Here is a 17,183-nt window from a genome sequence, read left to right as displayed (position 1 = left end):
CCTTTTGGAAAAAAAACGAAACTAAAAAAAATCCTAACTAGCTCACTTGCACTGGCGCAAATTAAATGTGCAGAATGGGGATTTTTAAGATACTCCAGAAAAATCAAGTTGCTCCAAAAAAAACGGAGCAATTCCTGGGGAAATGTGGGCCCAATGAAACTGTCGTAAAACCACATCTGGTTCACTAATGTCCTTTAGGGAAGGAAATCTGCCATCCTTACCTGGTCTAGCCTACATGTGACTCCAGACACACGGCAATGTGGTTAACCCTTAACTGCCCTCTGAAATGGCAGCTCATCACCACCTTTTCAAAATCAATTAGGGATGGGCAATGGATGTGGGCGTCATTGGCAAAGCATCCCATGAACAAATTTAAAAAAAATCAATCCTTCAAAATTTAGAAATAGCCATGTCAATGAATGGGATTGCACAAATTTGTCGCTTTGCTTAACTTGCCTTTAGTTCTCTGCAGTTTATAGCTGGATTAATATCCTTGGCAGTTATGTGATTAGTTCATGGTTGTATAGCCACTTGAGAGGCAGAACGTGAGCAGGGCATTCTGGCTGGTGAGGTCTCTGTTAGCAAGGCAAACAACAGCCCATAGAATGATCCCACCCAGCAGGGAACTGAAGTAAATGCCATTTTTATTGGTTGCTAACCCGATTGGGAAACAATAATTATTCTGCTTGCAGTAACCCGTTGACTGGATTCAGCACAATCTATCAAACTACTACAAATCTCACTTCAGAAGCAGGGGGTTGGGGCATGACGACCTTTGGAGATTGCATCATCTAATATTTTTATTTATAAATGAAAAAGAGATAGCAAGTACAATTCTTTTTTCAAAATACTAGAATTTCAATACATAAAGATAAATACAGCAAGTCAAATGGTTAATTATCATATACGCAACATTTTTAGATGGAAAATAAATATCTCTCATTTGGCAGAGGAGGATACGACGTTATAGGGAGGGAGTTGGGCAGGGGGATTGATTTTTGCTGGCACAGACTGAATAACCTTCTGTGCTGTAAACGTCTATGGTTTAAAATGTATTCTTAAGCATGGGGCTAGCCTACATTCAGGCCATATACAGCAGGAAATATATTTGCGCCTTATAATAAATCACCAGTAACTCATCGAACATTAACATCAAACACTGAAATTACTCACTCTTATCTTTGAATTAAAAGATGGTTTTTACTGTTTAAATAAAAATAGAAGCAAAGTAATAAAAAATTTGTAGCTCATCCATTCCCATATTACAACAGTAACTACATTTCAGAAGTATTTCATTGGCTGTGAAGCACTTAGGAACATCCTAAAGTCCGTGAAAGACATCATATAAATGCAAGTCTTTGTTTACTTTATTTTTTCAGAAAGACACAGTAAGCAAGTAATAATTTTAGATCATTTATTTGTCCAATTTATTTTTAAATGTTTGGAATAGATTTGGAATTCATCAATTTGTAGAGAATAATAGAGAATACAAGGAAATGATCAAGGGATTCAGACGATGCAAAAGTCAGACAGCACCTCCCAAACCCACGACCTCTACAATCTAGAAGGACAAAGGCAGCAGGCGCATGGGAACACCATCACCTGCAAGTTCCCTCGCCCCCCCCGCTCCTCTCCCCAGTCACTCACCATCCTGACTTGGAAATATATCGCCGTTCCTTCATCGTTGCTGGATCAAAATCCTGGAAATCCCTCCCTAACAGCCCTGTGAGTGCTTCATCACACGGAGTGCGCGGTTCAAGGCGAGGGCTCAGCACCACCTTCTCAAGGGCAATTAGAGATGGGCAATAAATGCCGGCTTTTCCAGCGACGCCCACATCCTCTGAATGAATAAAGAGAAAAAAAGAACAAGCCTTGAATAATTTGTTCCCATCTGAACCCTGAGATTGGCTTATTTCCTTAGTAATCTTAATATTTGCTTCTTCCATCATTTCATAATTCATCTACCTTTGGAGCCCATGTAGGAGTATTATTTTGCGTTTGGCCCATTTATTTCCCAGTCGAAGCCATTGTGGCAGATACTTACTGACTGCTAGGTTGCTGCATATATTGGCATGACAATGTCCTCCAGACATAATTTTTAAAAAATCGTTCATGGGTTTTGGGCGTCGTTAGCTAAACCAGCATTTATTACCCATCCCTAATTGCCCTTGAGAAGGTGGTGGTGAGCCGCCTTCTTGAACCACTGCAGTCCGTGTGGTGAAGGCACTCCCACAGTGCTGTTAAGACCTCCAGGATTTTGACCCAGTTGATTTCTGAAAACTATTGTTCAAAGCACATTGGCCCAGAAATCCCGGTTTCTTCTTCCCGCGGACGTTCGATTAAAAATAGGACAAAAGATGCGCACTTACCTTTTGGTTGAATGCTCGCCAGAGATCCCGGACTCGAGGCCTCCTCTTCTTGCACAACGCAGCACGTTCACATTGGGGCGTCTGGAGGAGTCATGTGGGCCTGGACACCCAATCACGGTAAAGTATTTTCTCATTCATAGTAATAGGAGTTTTGAAAGTCCGAAATGCCTAGTACTATGAATGAGAAACACCCCCAAACACCCAAACACTACATAGAGCATTAAAAAAAACACCTCTCATAAATACACTATAGAAATTAAAGTTGATAGAAATGTTTTTGAAAAAAAAATATTTGTCGATTTTTTAAAAAAGTTTTAATTATGGTTTCAAATAAAATTACCTGAGTGGGCAGGGTTTTTAACATAAATATGTATTTTTAAATTTTATTTGAATATGTTTTTGATATGTTTTTAAACTCTTACGCTGGTAAGTGTAGGCTATGCACCCTCTTTTACCAGGCGCAAGAGTTTTAAGGACATTCACAGGGCAAGAGATGGACAAATAGCTCAATCTCTATCGTGGAAATGTCCTTCTCCCCGAGATGCGGGAGATCTGTCAAGCCAGAAACTTGACGGATCGGAATAGCTGGTTTTCAGCTCCGTCTGGACCCGGGGAGGCCGGAATTTCAGGGCCAATATCTGCCTCTAATTTTTATTTTCAAACTATGTTTCAAAGGTAGGCAATTTCACTTTACTATCCTCTGCTTCAGAACCTATTAGTATATTTAGGAACCCAAATACATATTGAATTTGTGGGCGAATTCTATTAAAGCCAGTTTATCTTTGGAATATAAACAAAAAAGTCTCAATTGCCTGACACCCATTACAGATCGTGGTCAGAGACCAAGCTGTTAAGCAGGTGGGTGGACTCTGTCCCGAAACTCAAGTTGTTATGGAAACATAGAATCTTACAGCACAGAAAGAGGCCATTCAGCCCCCCTCCCCCCATGTCTGTGCCAGCTCTGTGGAACGGCTGTGCAATTTAGTTCCACACCCCAGCTTCTTCCCCAAAACCCTGCAAATTAGTCCCCTTCAAGTACGTCCAATTTCCTCTTGAAAGTTCCACTTGAACCTGCTTCCACCACCCTTTCAGGTAATGCGTTCCAGATCTTAACAACACTCTGTGTGAAAATGTTTCTCCTCATTTGCCCTCTAATTCTTTTGCCAATTATTTTCAATCTAAGACCACTGGTTACCAACCTACTTGCTAGAGGAAACTGTTTCTTCCCACTCAAAACCCCTCATAATTTTGAATACCTCTGTTAGGTCTCCCCTTAATCTTCTCTACTCTAAGGAGAACAATTCCAGCTTCTCCAATCTCTCCACCGGTAACATCCTTCTAAACCTGCTATGTAGACTCTCCAAGGCCTTGACATCCTTCCTGAAATGTGCATAATACTCTGGCTAAGCAGTGATTTGTAAAGGTTTAGCACGACTTCCTTTTTGTATTCAATGCCGCGATTAAAGTACCAAGTATTCCATATGCTTTCTTAACTGCCTTATCAACTTGACCTTCCAACTTCAAATATGCACCCCAGGCACCTCTGCTCTTGCAGCCCCCTTCAAAATAACATCATTTAGATTATACTGCCTCTCCATGTTGTTCCTCTCAAAGGGCATTACCTCATAATTATCCACATTAAATTGCATCTGCCATGTGTCTGCCCAGTTCACCAGTCTGTCTGTGTCGTCCTGAAGTTAGGAGCGCGACAGCTACAGGAAAAATAAATGCAGGGAACAGCGCCAGCCCTTATACATGGCCTTCTTCAACCTTGCAAAGGCTTTTGACACTGTCAACCGCGAGGGTCTATGGAGCATCCTCCTCCGTTTCGGATGCTCCCAAAAGTTCGTCACCATCCTCTGCCTGCTCCACGATGACCTGCAGGCCATGTCCTTACAAGCGGATCCATCACAGACCCAATCCACGTCCGGACCGGGGTCAAACAGCATTGCGTCATCGCCCCAACCCTCTTCTCAATCTTTCTCGCCGCCATGCTCCACCTCACAGTCAAAAGCTCCCTGCTGGAGTGGGACTACACTACAAAACCAGTGGGAACCTGTTCAATCTGCGCCTTCTCCAGGTCAGGTCCAGGACCACCCAACCTCTGTCGTCGAGCTACAGTACGCAGACGACACCTACATCTGCGCACATACAGAGGCTGAACTCCAGGACATAGTCGACGTATTTACTGAGGCGTACAAAAGCATGGGCCTTATGCTTAACATCCGTAAGGCAAAGGTCCTCCACCAGCCTGTCTTCGCTGCACAGCACTGCCCCCCAGTCATCAAGATCCATGGCGCAGTCCTGGACACCGTGGACCACTTCCAGTATCTCGCGAGCCTCCTATCAACAAGAGCAGGCATCGACGACGAGATCCAATGCTGCCTCCAGTGCGCCAGTGCAGCCTTCGGCCGCCTGAGGAAAAGAGTGTTTGAAGACCAGGCCCTCAAAACGGCCACCAAGTTCATGGTCTACAGGGCTGTAGTAATACACGCCTTCCTGTATGGCTCAGAGACATGGATCATATACAGTAGACACCTCAAGTCTCTGGAAAAATATCACCAAGATCCTACAAATCCCCTAGGAGGACCGATGCACCAACATCAGCTTCCTCGTCCAGGCTAACCTCCCCAGCATTGAAGCACTGACCACACTCAATCAGCTCCGCTGGGCAGGCCACATAGTTCGCATGCCAGACACGAGATCCCCAAAGCAAGTACTCTATGTGGAGCTCCTTTACGGTAAACGATCCAAAGGTGGGCAGCGGAAACGTTACAAGGACACCGTCAAAGCCTCCCTGAAAAAGTGCGACATCCCCACCGACACCTGGGAGTCCCTGGCCAAAGACCTCCCTAAGTGGAGGAAGTGCATCCGGGAGGGCATTGAGCTCCTCGAGTCTCAACGGCGAGACCATGCAGAAATCAAGCGCAGACAGCAGAAAGAGCGTGCGGCAAACCAATCCCACCCAACCCTTCCCTCAACGACTATCTGTTCCACCTGTGACAGAGTCTGTAGCTCTCATATTGGACTGTTCAGCCACCAAAGAACTCACTTCAGGAGTGGATGCAAGTCTTCCTTGATTCCGAGAGACTGCCGATGATGATGATGATGATGACATCTGTCACTATCTTACTCACTATTTACTTTGTTGTATCATCCGCAGACTTTGAAATTGTACTCCCTATACCCAAGCCCAGGTCATTTATATATAATTTCCCTTTACTTTTCCTTCATAAACTAAATTGACAATGTGTTAGACCAAATATATCCTTTACCGAATGCATTGGACAGAGATATCATGAGGATCAGGAAGTTGAGTGTAGGCAAAATTAATTCGACACATCACTCTAAATTTATGAAAGAAGTTCACAAGAAAGGAACGACGGGTAAGGAGAAACCAATATCTGTAAGGAACAAAAGCTGAAGTGGTGAAAAAATGAATTAAACAAATAAATATACTGAGCAAGTCAGGAATGCAGGAAAAAAGAACGACCAACCAAGATGCAGAAAATTAGTGGGGAGACAACAAAAGGAAAAAATCTTGTTGCTATTCTGGGTCCTTGACACCCATCAGAATCATTCACAGAGAATACATGCTTAATGCTTCACTCACTGAGGCAGTTTGATCAGAAGGAACAATCTATGCTTAGTTCTAGGCATTTGCATTCGTGCACCATCTGCCTTATTAATGCAAATCACAAGGGATACCCCTTCAGACAAAAATATATTTTTGTCTCTTCACTCGCTTGATTCACATGATCCGATGGCATGGTGTGTCCTTTTAAGTCGGCAACGTGTCCTACTTGAATGTCAATGGATCATGTAAATCATAGTGCACAAATGGGCGTGGAGAGTGCCAAAGACCAGGGGAGCAGGGACTCGTTGACTTATAACCTCATCAATCCATGGTATAGACGAGGGTACATTAAGCGAGCGGCTATATCTCCCATATATCATATCTCACACCAAGTGTCACTGAGAAGGTATGCTTCCCTAACATCACAAATTCATGCTTCTTCATTAGCATTTGACTCCTCACTTATGCTGCGAACCTTCCTCGCACAAGATTTTCTACTTGCCGCAAAGACATAGTGGGAGGGCGGTGCAAGTTATGTATGACGCAGAGTAATAAGCAATCAGGAGTAAACTAAGAACTCTGCAGAATTGGATATGAGTTTGTGTGCAATCTCCTTGAGGCCCCATTTCTAACACAGAAAAAGAAAATCATTGATTGTGTTCATAACTGTAGGGACAACTGTGAAGAAGATTTAAACACCTTGAAATGTTGACCAGGTCGAATACGTGTTTAAATTGACTTGCGCAGTCTCGATTTGATGCTTTTTAAAAATCTCATTGAAGGAGGTATTCAAAATAGCGATAAGCGGGTAATTATCACGCTGGTACACTGGTGCATTGGGGAGTTTCTTTCTGAGGGTGGGATTAAGGCATATTGCTGAGAGACTTTTACATGCTGCCACCCACACCCCCGAATCCATCCAGCTTGTGTTGTATCTGATTTACAATGTCCAAGGTTGGACAGGATTTTATTTCCCATTTGTCTATTCAGACAGGTATAATTAATCCCATGGCACTATTCATACAAGAGCAGGATGCTCTCCCAGTGTGCCAGCCAACATTGTTTCCTCAACCTGCATGACTAACAACATCTCATTTGGTTTTTGTGGGATCTTGCTGTGTGAAAACTGGCTACTGCATTTGCCTACATAAAAAAGGTGACTGCACTTCAAAATAATTTATTGACTGTGAAGCACTTTGGGGTGTTTCTAAGGACGTGATAAGACGCCATATAAATGCAATTTGTTACAGTCTCTTGTATACAAAACTGATAGAATATTAGGCTAAATAAGTCTTTTTAAAGTATGCCTTAGACAGAAGTATCCCGAGGACCAGGGAGTGGCACACAAGTAAAAGGCAATTCTGTGCATCAATCTTCATGAAGTAAGAAACTAAAGAATGAAATCCAAAAGAAAGGAAAGAAAAGTAAGGATAAAAAAAATGCAATAAGGAACAAAAGCCCAAAATAAGGAACTGTGAGTTAGAAATGCGAAATAAAGATTAAAAGACAAGAGGTAGTGTAGTGAGAGACTTGACAAGGTGTAACCCAGAAAGAACCATCAGAGGTCTATCAAGGTCTAATATCGGCAGTTAGTTGTGTGTCATCATCATAGGCAGTCCCTCGGAATCGAGGAAGACTTGCTTCCACTCTCAAAATGAGTTCTTAGGTGGCTGAACAGTCCAATACGAGAACCACAGTCCCTGTCACAGGTGGGACAGATAGTCGTTGAGGGAAACATAGAAACATAGAAAATAGGTGCAGGAGCAGGCCATTCGGTCCTTCGAGCCTGCACTGCCATTCAATATGATCATGGCTGATCATTCAACTTAAGTACCCCACTCCCGCCTTCTCTACATACCCACTTAGCCATAAGGGCCTCATCTAACTCCCTCTTGAATATATCCAACGAACTGGACTCAACAACTTTCTGTGGTAGAGAATTCCACAGGTTCACCACTCTCTGGCTGAAAAAGTTTCTTCTCATCTCGGTCCTATATGGCTTACCCCTTATCTTTAGACTATGACCACTAGTTCTGGACTTCCCCAACATCGGGAACATTCTTCCTGCATCTAACCTGTCCAGTCCCATCATAATTTTATATGCTTCTATGAGATCCCCTCTCATTCTTCTAAATTCCAGTGAGTATAAGCCTAGGCGATCCAATCTTTCTTCATATGTCAGTCCTGCTATCCCGGGAATTAGTCTGGTGAACCTTCGCTGCACTCCCTCAATAGCAAGCACGTCCTTCCTCAGATTAGGAGACAAAAACTGCACACAATACTCAAGGCCCTGTACAACTGCTCCTGTACTTAAATCCTCTCGTTATGAAGGCCAGCATGCCATTTGCTTTCTTTACTGCCTGCTGTACCTGCATGCCTACCTTCAATGACTGATGTACCATGACACCCAGGTCTCGTTGCACCTCCCCTTTTACTAATCTGTCACCATTCAGATAATAATCTGCCTTCCTGTTTTTGCCACCAAAATAGATAACCTCACATTTATCCACATTATATTGCATCTGCCATGCATTTACCCATTCACCTAACCTGTCCAAGGCACATGGTATTGGGGGTAATGTATTGACATGGATAGAGAACTGGTTGGCAGACAGGAAGAAAAGAGTAGGAATAAACGGGTCCTTTTCAGAATGGCAGACAGTGACTAATGGGGTGCCGCAAGGTTCAATGCTGGGACCCCAGCTATTTACAATATACATTAATGATTTAGACAAAGGAATTGAATGTAATATCTCCAAGTTTGCAGATGACACTAAGCTGGGTGGCAGTGTGAGCTGTGAAGAGGATGATAAGAGGCTGCATTGAACCTTGCGGCACCCCATTAGTCACTGTCTGCCATTCTGAAAAGGACCCGTTTATTCCTAGTCTTTTCTTCCTGTCTGCCAGCCAGTTCTCTATCCATGTCAATACATTACTCCCAATACCATGTGCCTTAATTTTGCACACTAATCTCTTGTGTGGGGCCTTGTCAAAAGCCTTTTGAAAGTCCAAATACACCACATCCACTGGTTCTCCCTTATCCACTCTACTAGTCACATTGTGAAAAAACTCGAGAAGATTTGTCAAGCATGATTTCCCTTTCATAAATCCATGCTGACTTGGACTGATCCTGTCACTGCTTTCTAAATGCGCTGCTATTACGTCTTTAATAATTGATTCCAGCATTTTCCCCACCATCGATGTCAGGCTAACCGGTCTATAATTCCCTGTTTTATCTCTCACTTCTTTTTTAAAAAGTGGTGTTACATTAGCTACCCTCTAATCTATAGGTACTGATCCAGAGTCCATGGAATTTTGGAAAATAACCACCAATGCATCTACTATTCCTAGGGCCACTTCCTTAAGTACTCTGGGATGCAGACTATCAAGCCCTGGGGATTTATCGGCCTTCAGTTCAATCAGTTTCCCTAACGCCATTTCCTGACTAATAAGGATTTCCTTCAGTTCCTCCTACTCGCTAGACCCTTGGTCCCCTAGTATTTTCGGGAGGTTATACGTGTCTTCCTTAGTGAAGACAGAACCAAAGTATTTGTTCAATTGGTCTGCCATTTCCTTGTTCCCCATTATGAATTCAACTGATTCTGACTGCAAGGGGCCTACATTAGTCTTCACTAATTACTCTCATACTCTATTTTTCCCCTCCTAATTAAACCCTTAGTCCTCCTCTGCTGAATTTCTCCCAGTCTTCAGCTTTGCTGCTTTTTCTGGCCAATTTATATGCCTCTTCCTTGGATTTAACACAATCCCTAATTTCCCTTGTTAGCCACGGTTGAGCTGTTTTATTTTTACAGCAGACAGGGATGTACAATAGTTGTAATTCATCCACGTGATCTTTAAATGTCTGCCATTGCCTTTCCACCGTCAACCCTTTAAGTATCATTCGTCAGTCTATCCGAGCAAAATCACGTCTCATACCATCAAAGTTTCCTTTCTTTAAGTTCAGGACCCTAGTCTCTGAATTATCTGTGTAGTTCTTCATCTTAATGAAGAATTCATATTATGGTCACTCGTCCCCAAGGGGCCGCGCACGACCAGATTGCTAATTAATCCTCTCTCGTTACACAAGACCCAGTCTAGGATGACCTGTTCTCCAGTTGGCTCCTCGACATATTGGTCTAGAAAACCATCCCTTATACACTCCAGGAAATCCTCCTCTACAGTATTGCTACCAGTTTGGTTAGCCCAATCAATATGTAGGTTAAAGTCTCCCATGATAACTGCTGTATTCTTATTGCACACGTCCCTAATTTCCTGTTTGATGCCATCCCCAACCTCCCTACTACTGTTTGGTGGTCCCGCTAATGTTTTCTGCCCTTTGGTGTTTCGCAGCTCTACCCATATAGATTCCACATCATCCAAGCTAATGTCCTTCCTTACTATTGCGTTAACCTCCTCTTTAACCATTAACGCTAACCCCCTCCTTTTTCTTCCTGTCTATCCTTCCTGAATATTGAATACCCCTGGATGTTGAGTTCCCAGCCTTGGTTACGCTGGAGCCATGTCTCCATAATCAGAATAAATCATGTCCATTAATATCTATCTGTGCAGTTAATTTGTCCACCTTATTACGAATGCTCCTCACATTGAGACTCAGAGCCTTCAGGCTTGTTTTTTTAACACTCTTTGTCCTTTTAGAATTATGCTGTAATGTGGCCCTTTTTAATTTTTGCGCTTGATTTCTCTGCCCTCCACTCTCGCTTTTCTCCTTTCTACCTTTTGCTTCTGCCCCCTTTTTACTTCCCTCTGCCTCCCTGCATAGGTTCCCATCCCTCTGCCATATTAGTTTAACCCCTCCATAACAGCACTAGCAAAAAATCTGCCTAGGACATAGATTCTGGTTCTGCCCAGGTGCAGACCATCTGGTTTGTACTGGTCCCACCTCCCCCAGAACCGGTTCCAATATCCCAGGAATTTGAAACCCTCCTCCTTGCACTATTTTTCAAGCCACGTATTCATCTGAACTATCTTGCAATTCCTACTCTGACTAGCACGTGGCACTGGTAGCAATCCTGAGATTACTACCTTTGAGGTCCTACTTTTTAATTTAACTCCTAACTCCCTAAATTCAGCTTGTAGGACCTCATGCCGTTTTTTACCTATATCGTTGATACCTATATGCACCACGGCAACTGGCTGTTCCCCCTCCTCCTCCAGAATGCACTGCAGCCGCTCCAGGACATCCTTGACCCTTGCACCAGGGAGGCAACATACCATCCTGGAATCTCGTTTGCGGCCACAGAATCGCCTATCTGTTCCCCTTACAATAGAATCCCCTATCACTATAGCTCTCCCACTCTTTTTCATGCCCTCCTGTGCAGCAGAGCCACCCATGGTGCCAATGAACTTGGCTGCTGCTGCCTTCTCCTGATGAGTCATCTCCCCCAACAGTACCCAAAATGGTGTATCTGGTTTGGAGGGAGATGACCGCAGGGGACTCCTGCACTACCTTCATTCCAGTGCTCTGCTTGATGGTCACCCATTCCCTATCTGCCTGAGTAACCTTTACCTGCGGTGTGACCTCAGCATCGCGGATGCTCCAGAGTGAGTCCATGCGCAGTTCCAGTGCCGCAATGCGGTCTGTCAGGAGCTGCAGCTGGACGCACTTCCTGAACACATAGTAATCAGGGACACTGGTAGCATCCCTGATTTCCCACATTGCACAGGAGGAGCATGACACGGGTTTGGGCTCTCCTGCCATGGCTTAACCCTTAGATTAACTTAATTTCGCAACAATGCCAAAGGTTTCCTACTGATCAGAAAAGAAGAAAAAGATCAAATACTCACCAATCTACCAGCCAATCACTTACCCGCTTGGCTGTGATGTCACACTTTGATTTCTTTTTACTTCTTGGTTTACCTTTTGCCCCTGCACCAGCTGGCCTCCTCGACTGCCGCTGGCTGCTCCTGTGGCCGCTCCCCTGCGTACCGAGAAAATAATATCTGTTGGAAGGATTGCCTTATACCAGGGGCAGTACAACCGCTTCTCCCGGAAGGGGTGGGTGGGACTGGTTTGCCGCAAGGTCTTTCCGCTGCCTGTGCTTGATTTCTGCATACTCTTGGCTATGAGACTCGAGATGCTCAGCGCCCTCCAGGATGCACTTCCTCCACTTAGGGCGGTCTTTGGCCAAGGACTCCCAGGTGTCAGTGGGGATGTTGCACTTTATCAAGGAGGCTTTGAGGGTGTCCTTGTAACATTTCCTGTGCCCACCTTTGGCTCGTTTGCCATGAGGGAGCTCCGCGTAGAGCACTTGGTTTGGGAGTCTCGTGTCTGGCATGCGAACTATGTGGCCTGCTCAGCGGAGTTGGTCAAGTATGGTCAGTGCTTCAATGCTGTGGATATTGGCCTGGTCGAGGATGCTAATGTTGGTGCGTCTTCCTCCCAGGGGATTTGTAGAATCTTGCGGAGACATCGTTGCTGGTATTTCTCCAGTGACTTGAGGTGTCTACTGCATATGGTTCATGTCTCTGAGCAATACAGGAGGGCGGATACTACTACAGCCCTGTAGACCATGAGCTTGGTGGCAGTTTTGAGGGCCTGGTCTTCAAGCACTCTTTTCCTCAGGCGGCTGAAGGCTGCACTGGTGCACTGGAGGCGGTGTTGGATCTCGTCGTCAATGCCTGCTCTTGTTGATAAGAGACTCCTGAGGTATGGGAAATGGTCCACATTGTCCAGGGCCGCGCCGTGAATCTAGATGACTGGGGGCAGTGCTGTGTGGCGAGGACTGTCTTCGTACACACAACTAGCTAATATCGGCAGTTAGTTGTGTGTACGAAGACAATAAGATATGGCTTTTGTTCACTTCTATCTCAGTTTTAACAAACATATCACCAGAAGCAATCGGTGAGGTAATGCCATTAGCAACGGCGATCGCGTCATCTCACTCTGTTTACGAACCTGACTGTTTTATCTTAGAAGACAATTTATTCAATGGGCATAATGTTTGAACACAAAGATTACATAACTAGAATCCCAAAAATTGGACCCATAGCTTCTGAACCTTGGCCGACAGTGACCAACCCATCAAATTCTTGAACTATAGGGGAGTCAAGTGTCACGGGGAACAGGCGGGCAATCAGATCAGCCATGATCTTATTGAATGGCAGAGCAGGCTCGAGCAGCCATATGGTCTACTCCTGCTCCTATTTCTTATGTTCTTATGTAAATGGTGAATTATTTGAATAAATGCAGTTTGTGCCCACCACACTGAAGGATGTTGACAAGTATGGTTTTTCCTGGTGGAATATGGGCCGAAGATGAACTAATCTGTGTTCAGTGATGCACAGATGTCAGTAGTAGAGCTGCGTCAACTACCTCTCTGTTGTGGCGGGGATGGGGTTTAGTGAGTGAGTGTAGGCTCGAGGGGCCTTATGGCCTACTCATGCTCCTATTTCTTATGTTCTTATGTAGAACGACTTGTGCTGTAAAACCACAGTGACCTTTGATCACACAGAAGTGGACAGAGCCTGGTATCTGGAATCAATCTGCATGCTTCAGCATGAACTTTCCTCTTGTGGTTTTAGAGGCAATAACATTAGTAAAATGAGCCTGAGGTTTGCTATTGGTGATATGATAACATCATTCTTCAACTGCTGTGCCTTGTAAGTTGCTTTGCAAGACCATTCCCTCTTCAAAGCGGGCAGCATTTCACATGTCTTTTCAGCAACTTACCGACTCTCCTTAACAGATTGATAATTAACTTGGAAGCCTGCCTGATAGGAACCACATACTGTGTCTAGATTGTGAAAGGTCAAGAAGCTTCAGCAACCCAGATCCCCATCGAACAATTCTGCCGTGGGGCCCCAGACACTGTTCTCGGCAGGAGAGCTGAGCACACAACATGGTTCACGCAGTCTTTCAGCCTCATGAGGTGGTTAGAATGAGTCCCATATCTTGGGATTTGGGGAGACAGCAGAAGGATGCACAATGTCAAGGCCGCACTGTTGTGGTGTATTTGGGTACTTCTGGCTGGTCAGCAATTGAACCATCACTGCTCCCCAACAGACCAAATGTGGCTAAATGGGACAGATCCCCGTCCGTTCATTCTCTCTCCCTCTCCCCTCTCTACCCCTCTCTGCCCATTCTCTCTCTCCCCCTCTCTCTGCTCTCTCTCTCCCTCCCTCTCTCCACCTTTCTTTCCCCCTCTCTCTCCGTGCATTCTCTCTACCTCCTCTCTCTACCTGCTCTATCCCCTCTCTCCTCTCTCTCTCTCCACTCCCTCTCTCTCCAACCACACTCTCTCCCCACTTTCTCTCCTCCACTCGCTCCTCCCCCTCTCTGTGTCCTCTCCCTACATCCTCTCTCTACCTGGTCTCTCTGCCCCCTCTCTCTATCTCCCCTCTCTCTACCCTCTCTTTCTCTCTCTGCCCCCCCAACCCCCCTCCCCTTTTCTCTTTCCCTCTCTCTCCGCACCCTCTCCCTCCCCCTCTCTCTCTACCCTCTCTCTCCTCCTCTCTCTACCCTCTCTCTCTACCCTATCTCTTTACCCTCTCTCTCCTCCTCTCTCTACCCTCTCTCTACCCTCTCTCTCTCCTCATCTCCAGAATTATGTCTCAGTAGCTAGAACCAGATGACGTACATGGCTAAAAGATGGACATGATTTTTTTTGTTGAATGGTTTTTTCTGTCAATCACTTTTAGAACTATTGTTGCAGGACTGCTGGTCATTTACCCACTCTGTTGAGATGCAGTGTTTCCATTATTGAACAGCCAGAAGTGCTCTAAAATATTAACCACAACAGTGTGCCTTGGACATTATGCATCCTTCCCTTTTCTCTCCAAGTCCTAAGATATAGCTAAGTAACAATGGCCGTCACATTCAAATTCAATGCCATTATCAAAATCCATTAAAGCCATTATTCTGTTGTTTCTGCTCACACAGTGAAACCATTCAAAGCAACTAAAAATAAACCACCAAGACAGATCATTTACAATGCAAGACCAAATGGTACTGGTATGAGTAATAGTGTCGGTGCACAGTATTGAACGATAGTAATCAGTTGAGAAAGATAGATGTAGTGTGTGCCATACTGGGGCTAGTGGTGAAGGGAGTTTCCAACGGAGGCAATTGGTAGACTAGGTTTACCTGGTAAAAGTAGTAGTGACATTACAACTGGCAGATGCAGAATATGGTGGAACATTGGCCCAGATTTTGCACCATTGTAACCCCTCAGAATGGCGCCGCAAGTCTTGGGTTTCTGTGCAGGTACGAAAACGCAGAACTTGCAATCTGTCATGGTTCGCCTTGATAGATCGTCCGTGTGCAACCCCAAAACACTTTCACTCGCGCAGAGTTGGTTTATTTTCCCAACTACTGCCCAGCAAATGCCCACGAAAGCCTTATCTTAGTAAAAGCAGGCATAGGGCCTGCTGTCACCAGTGTAAAGGTTAAAATAAATGTTAAATTAACATTTTAAAAATTATTATAACATACAAAAATGTTTAAAATCAGTTCAGGTAAATTTTGTCCCAGATTAAAATGTTTAAAATTATTTTTCAAAATATTAAACTTTTATTTTAAATCCTTAATCAAAGGGACTTTTAATTAATTTTGAACATGGGAATATTTATTTTAATAGAATTGTGTTATTTATTTATTTATTTATTGGGGATTTCTCATAAGCTTATGAGGAATCCCCCCTTCTAATTGGTTGACCTAGCCCATGTGATCCCAGGGACACTTCCGAACCACCTGCGCCCCTAGGATCTGTGGGCCTTTACGCAGGCCTACGCCTGCAGGCCCAGGACTGCAAGGGTCCAAAGCCCGGGAGCCAGCAGGTAGTTTCGGATTTTTTTTCAGGTCGGAGCCCTCTAATCACAAATTTCGGCCAATATCTGTGGCCACTAAGGTAACAACGTCAAATGAATTGTATCGTTTTTCATCGGGCTTTCCTGATACAACTAAAGCTAGGATTACTAAAAGATTGATAACATTTTATGTCTCAGAAAGTGTTCTACCTTATGGCGAGGTTAGGGTATCATGGAAAAGAAGGAATGACTTGCATTTATATAGTGCCGTTCATGACTACCAGACATCCCAAAGCACTTTACAGCCAATGAAGTACTTTTGAAGTGTAGTCACTGTTGTAATGTAGGAACCGCGGCAGCCAATTTGCGCACAGCAAGCTCCCACTAACAGCAATATGATAATGACCAGATAATCTGTTTCAGTGATGTTGATTGAGGGAGAAATATTGGCCAGGACACCGGGGATAACTCTCCTGCTCTTCTTTGAAATAGTGCTGTGGGATCTTCTATGTCCACCTGAGAGGACAGAGGGGGCCTCAGTTTGACGTCTCATCCGAAAAACAACACCTCCGACAGCACTGCACTGGAGTGTCAGCCTAGATTTTTGTCCTCGAGAGCAGCCGCTCACAGTATCACAGAAGGTGGAATGTGGGCGAGATTGTAACTTTATGGCCAAAGGAAAATCTAAGGGACGGCCACTCTAACAGAGCTCCTGGTTTCTAAGCATCTGGTTTTTGCCTCTCCCAGGAGATCACATGGCTCCGGTTGGGATGGAGTGTAGAATGTTTCAGTCTAAGGGGTGTCGCAGGTATGTGGGGCGGACTGGTTGTGCTGGGTGCTCTTTACCTTTCCGCCATTGTTCATTGTTCATAGGTTTATATGCAACCTTCAGGGCTGCTGACTGAGGGTGGTGCAGCTCTTTATCGGTTGGCGCAGACATGATGGGCCGAAATGGCCTCCTTCTGCACTGTACACTTCTATGTTTCTATCACTCGGAGAAGCCAACATACCCCTTTTGGCAATGGGACTTCTGCGGTTTGATAGAGCCCCAATTGGCAAGCTAGCAACTAAAGGGCCATATTATCCTTTGTTCTCTTTATAGTGAAAACTTGACATGTTTAAATAGTGGTGCAATACTGGTTAAGAACACTGATGGACGGCTCACCTATGAATAGCACCTCTCAGAGGATTGCTTCTATTCAGAAATGGGTTCACAAAAAATTTTTAAAGTGAGAGGAGAAAGGGATTTTGCTTGCTAAGGCCTTGTTAATGGCCAATCTTGGAAAAACTCTTGCAATGTTACATGGAATGGAAAAGTATTTAACTCTGGGTTAGATTTAGAATTAATGATCTTCATGAAAGCTAATGGATATGGTGGTCCACTGTCAGGTATCTTGTCATACAGCAGCAGAAGGAAGAGAGGGCAGCCCATCAGTGCAAAGAACATGTCCCGCAACAAGCACTATCTCAGG

This window comes from Pristiophorus japonicus, chromosome 13 (genome assembly GCF_044704955.1).
Source record: "Pristiophorus japonicus isolate sPriJap1 chromosome 13, sPriJap1.hap1, whole genome shotgun sequence".
In the NCBI taxonomy this organism is placed as follows: Eukaryota; Metazoa; Chordata; class Chondrichthyes; family Pristiophoridae; genus Pristiophorus; species Pristiophorus japonicus.
Note: the sequence above shows the minus strand (reverse complement) of the source record.